The following is a 5,701-nucleotide window of genomic DNA, read 5'->3' as shown; positions in this document are numbered from 1 at the left end:
GTCCATCTATGTAGAACAGAGTCCCTTTTCTCTTTGGTGAACACATCGAGAAGAATGTAAGTTGGTTTATAATAAAGGTTATATAATAAATTAATAATTTATTTTGAAATTATAATAAATAAGGTGGTTTGTAATAAATGAAATTTTATTTAATAAATAAAAAATATTAAAAATAAATGAGGCTTTGGTGAACACATCCAGAAGAATGTAAGGTGGTTTATACTAAAGGGAGCCAATGCTCAAGTGCTGAATTGTATTAATAGGTGATTAGTAGCTGTGTTGTAGGTGACGTTATATGTGTGCAAGAGTGAGCAAGGTTAGACTCCAAGGAAGAGATTCCCTCCAAAATGGAAGGTTTCTGTAAATGAAGATCAACCCTTCTCCCAACCCTCACCCAGATCCTTAACATAAGATAAATCTTTTTTAACAAGTGATTACTTTTGAGATTGTAGACATTGTCTTCTTCTATATGAATTTGATCATTATTTTTTCTAGCTGTACAAAATATTCTTTTGGGACATTAATTTAGGTAGTGTCATTTTTATTGATTTCATCTACCCATTACCAATTAATGTGTTTTCCCAATTATTTAGCTGAATTTGCTCAGACTAATTGGGTCTGTTTATGTTTCTTTCTGCAAAGAGCCTTTTCTGTTTAGTTTCATATAATCCTTTTTTTTTTTTATCTCAGAAGAGACACATCTCCCACTTCGGTAAATTTTCCTTGGTATTGGCTATTGATATTTCTACAAAGGATATTGATATTTCTAGAAAGGATCTAGCTCTTGCAGAATATCCGTTGGGACTTCATTTGCTCATTCAGCAGATGACGTTCTCTGTGCCAGGTACTGACCTGGGCAATAGAGAGATTCCAGAGAAGAAGGAAAGTCCCTTCTTTTGAAGAGCTTCTGACCTGGTGGGGAGAAAACCATGATGGACTTGTCATGCACACACAGCAGGGACCAAAGCCTGCACACACTGAGCCTTTGTGGTGCCACAAAGTGGGTCCCGGGTTAGAGGAAGAAACGATGGCTTCTGGTGAGGGAAAGCACTTCAGACTGAGGGACCGGCGGCAGCAGCTGTGCGGAGGCAGGAAAGCACAAGACCTGTGCAGGGACTGCTGAGGGGTCAGATGTGACCAGAACACAGCGTTCTTGTAGGAGCGAGGGGAAAGTTATGTAGGGACAGGGAATCAGCAGCCTCGGGGTTGTGGACAGCCTTTTCTGCTCAGTAAACAGGGCGATCTTGTCAACCTGCAGGGAGAAGTCCCGGGCGGGGCTGGGGAAGGGGCGGGGGGCTCCAAGGGGATGAGGAGGGGTCTCAAGAGGGCAAGGGAGACAAAATGGACAGCGCGCTGTTCCCAGATTCTGCCGCACCCTCGCCTGTCTCTTTTCTCAGGCAGTGCCCCCTCCCCCCGCATCTGCTCTCGTCAAAGTCTAGTCCTTCCAAGCACTGGCGGGAATAGGGGAAGGAGGGGATGAGGCGAGAAACATCGCGAGGTTAGGGGCTGGGCTTGGATTGGGGAGAGGCGTGACCTCCGCCCTTACACCCCTCTGGGAGCATCGGGTGATGTAGGTGGCGGACAGAGCAGCCATTGGACAGAGCTAGTTGTCTCCGGGGCTGTGCGCGCTTCTCATTGGTGGAATAGCCCGAGCTTGGTCACATGTGACAAGCATGTGACTGTGCTATTCAGGTGACAGGACGCCATCTTAGCGACGGCTGATACACTGACGAGGCTGTACCTTGTGTGGGCAGGTCCTGTCGAGCACTCGGGCCCACCTCGCGGTTTCTGTTGCCCAAATCGGAGATTGTCGAGGGGCTTCCCGGACACACGGCCTGAGGCACCGAAAGGCAGAGGCTCAGGTTGGTGGGGGCCGCAGCCGGGGGGTGCAGAGACTTTGTTAAGAGATGGAGCCAAAGAAGGACGGCAGAAAGGGCCCCAGGAAGCCCAGGTTCCGGGAGGGGGAGCGTGTGCTGTGTTTCCACGGCCGTTTCCTGTACAAAGCCGAGTGCATGAAGGTGTCCGTAAAGTACAGGAAGGTGAAATACCAAGTCCGGTACTGTGGGGTGAAAAGGAGCAGTTTGGTGAAGGCCGCGGTCATCTCGCAGGCCGAGGTCCATGAGAAGGCCGAGGGCACCCAGGCGGTCATCGTGCAGGCCAAGGTCCCTGAGATGGCCGAGGGCACCCTGCAGGGCGAGGGCACCGCGCAGCCTTCCAGTCTCCAGGCCCCTGAGGACTGCCAGCCCAGCACCAGTGCGGCTGCAGACAGGGTAATCCTCGCCGGTGCTGATCCCAGGGATGTTCGTGTGGCCTTCAGAGGGCGCCCCTCCCCTCAAGCTGAGTGGGAGGATGAATGGCTTCCACAAGGCAAATTACTCAAATACAACAAGGCCAATCTGACAAAACTACGCAGTCTGAACCTAGCACAGCAGCGGCAGGTTGCAGAAAAGATTGGGGTAGGGACGGTGACCAGAAAAAAGGCCTCTGCTCTGCAGAGGAGAAATGAGCAAGCCGCGGGCCTGACAACGCCCAAAGCCAAACCTGTCCGCAGTCAGACTCCTATGACTGCAGAGACTGGCGTCACCAGTGTCAGCACTGGTCGTGGCAGAGGCCGGCCGCCTGGGCAGCAGAGTCGTCGTCGTCGTCGTCGTGGCAAACGCCTGCTGCTCCCGAGGAAGAAAAAGACCCCAGAGACTTCTACTGATCATAGTGACAGCGACAGCGACGTGGAGCCCGATCAAGGCTTCTTCCCAAAAGCTGAGAGAACAGTGCCTATTCCTGAGCCGCTGCACTCATGGCTTCGGAACGAGTGCGACATGATCATCAGACAGAAGCGGCTGTTTCGTCTGCCTGCCAAGAAGAACGTGGACTCCATTCTAGAGGACTATGAGCACCATGAGAGAATCTCCCTCAATGCAGATGCTAGCCGGATGCGGGACGTTAGGGAAGTGGTGTTAGGGATCAAAGACTGCTTCAATATCCTGCTGGGCTCATATCTGCTCTACAGGTTTGAGGAACCCCAGAAAGCTGAAATCCTGGCCAGTATGCCAGGGGTTCCCATGTGCCAGGTCTATGGAGCACCCCATCTCTTGAGATTATTTGTCAGATATGAGGAAATTGTGACCCGCACTCCTCTTGAGGAGCAGCATTTGGCTCTAGTGGTGCAGCATTTCAATTGTTTCTTAAATTACTTAGTAGATAATTTGTCAGTTTTGTTTAGTTCCAGTGACTATGATTTCGCCCCTCCTGAATATTACTGTAAAGCTTTTTAAGAGTCTGAGAGTCTTTGTGTAAGACTGACAGCACTTGTTATCTTTAAACTGGAAAATGACAATGTTGTGCAGCAGGTAACACAAATTATTGTATTTGTGTTCAACGCAGCCACTGCTTCTCCAGGATGTTAATTTTTTAAATCAAAGTTAAAAAATGTGTTTCAGTTGCTTCTCAACATTGGTAGCCACTCCTCATTTCTGTACTAGCAAGCTATGTAGGATGTTTGATATTGACAACACTGCTTTAATTCTTTCTGTTGGACTTCTTTTACAATAAGCACTTCACCAATGTGTTTTCCTGGGTAATGGCAAAGCATCTTGTGCCAAAGGTTTGCTTCTTATATATTATATATAATGCATTCCTTTACATGAATTTTCTTTTGTGATGTTGAAGTAAATAGCCCCTTCTAGACATTTGTGTCGTGCTGGGGCAACATTTTCTTGTCCAAATGGTTGAAGATGATGATTTCTTACTATTAAGGTTATCTAGGAAGCATGACATTTCCAGAGTTGCTTTATAAGTCCCAGAAATAAATCTTTATTGAAAATGTTGTTGTCTTGAACTTTATTTATCACCTTTTTAAAAACCTGCTGCCCACAGATACCTAACTGGCCTCATATTAGAACATGGGTGGGGAATCTATGACCTCAACATCACATATGGCTCTCCTGGTCCTTGCGTGTGGTCATTTGAGTCCAAATTTTACAGAAGGAAGCTTTACATTAAGAGGATTTGTTTTATGAAGTTTGGACTCAAAGGGATGCACTTGAGCATGTAGAGGGCCACATGTTCCCCACCCATGGGTTAAAGATTGTAAGCTATGAAGTAAAATAATTGATTATTTCTGAAATCAGCATTGTGAGCATTTTAAAATTAACCATCTTGGGGTGGATAGGTGGTGCAGTGAATAGAGCACTGGCCCTGGATTCAGAATGGACCTGAGTTCAAATCCGGCCTCAGACACTTAACACAAAAACTGTGACCTTGGGAAGGCCACCTAATCCCAGTTGCCCTCCAAAAAGCAAAAAATTTAAATTAAATTAAATTAACCACCTTTAGAAATACAGAGGTGAGTATGCTTTACCCCCAATTTAACTCTCTCTTAGAAAGAACTGCCAGGATTTATTTAATAGATATGTGGGCCATCTGTCATCCTGTGCATATGCATTTTGGAGGGGTTTACTTTCTTGATTCTGTGGGATTGTAAATGAACTGCTTTAACTTGAAACACCTGTTTCTGGATTAAGAGTAAGAGTATAGGATCTACTGTGTCTGAAATCATTCTTTCATAACTAATGTTTAGAACAAGTGAATGAAATTTTACTTCAGATTGACTTGTTCCTCTGATTCATCAAAAAATATCTGTCTTCTCTAACTGGGTGTATATAGTCTTAGGGTACAATAAGAGATTGAGTTTTGGTCACAAGACTTCTTATACAATTACAAGTATTAATATTTTAAGCTTAAAATAGGGGGCATTTAAAAAATTAGCATTTTGACCAATAAATAGCACCAAGAGCCAAAAATACTGATTCAAAATGTTTGAAGAATAGGAAATGCATATACAAAGAATATGAGTTAGGAATGGAATAGTTTGTTCTTCCTGTACAACACTTAATTCTGTACTTTAAGGATTCATGAATTAATTTGGGCAGGTGATCTCTCCAGCACAAATGGCAATTGCTCCTGGGCTTATTAGATGAAAATAAATAAGCATTCTCTGGTGGAGGTGGGGATAAGTTTTTCTCTCTGCACATTTTTTAGATTACTCCTCAACAGATAGTCTTTGACTGGGTTTATATTTGAAACATTCCTAGCTGGGGAAGACTTCCCTCCAAGAAGCCCAAGGCCACTTTCACATAACAATGAGGTATCCATAGCAAAGGGGAATGAATAACAGTCATTGCTTAAGTACCAATCCATTCTTCATAGAATCTTCATGAATGAGAACGATTTTTCCCATTCTTTTTTCACTCTTGAATTGAACCATCAATATGTCCCAGAAACTTTTTAAACCTGCAAAATGATTCTTTAATAAAAACATGTTTTCTTATGCATAAAAATTCCCAAATTTATTTGCTTTATAGATTGTCATTTTTGACTTATATATAAAACAATCTTATTTCCCCCACTTGGGAAAGATTTCAGGTAATTGTCTTTTGAAGAAGAAATCTGGAAGGTTTGCTCTTTATAACTTAGTGCTTTCATATCAGGCCTTTCTATATTTGGGAGAGTTTCTATTAGAAGATGAAGTGTAAGGTAGGGAATGTGGAGCTGCACTTTTAAGTTGGGAAGACCTGTATTCAAATCTTGCTTCTTACACAAATTGTCAGCCTGAGCAAATCACCTCTCAATACTTTTTCTAGGCTGCTTCCTAGCTCTAAGTTGTAGAGAAGGTCTGACTCTGGGTTCCTAAGACCAGCGAAAT

The 5,701-nt window shown here is 44.2% G+C and overlaps 1 pseudogene; it reads left to right on the top strand.

Moving 5' to 3' along the window:
- The first annotated feature begins 1,907 nt into the window (after nt 1-1,907).
- LOC138143985 (mortality factor 4-like protein 1 pseudogene) lies at nt 1,908-3,272 on the top strand (annotated as a pseudogene).
- The last annotated feature ends 2,429 nt before the right edge of the window (nt 3,273-5,701 follow it).

Source organism: Petaurus breviceps, unplaced genomic scaffold (assembly GCF_028583685.1).
Source record: "Petaurus breviceps papuanus isolate PSGF00001 unplaced genomic scaffold, PetGlider_PUasm1.0 90681, whole genome shotgun sequence".
Lineage (NCBI taxonomy): Eukaryota > Metazoa > Chordata > Mammalia > Diprotodontia > Petauridae > Petaurus > Petaurus breviceps.
The sequence above is the reverse complement of the archived record's forward strand: the minus strand, read 5'-3'. Positions and strand labels throughout refer to the sequence as shown.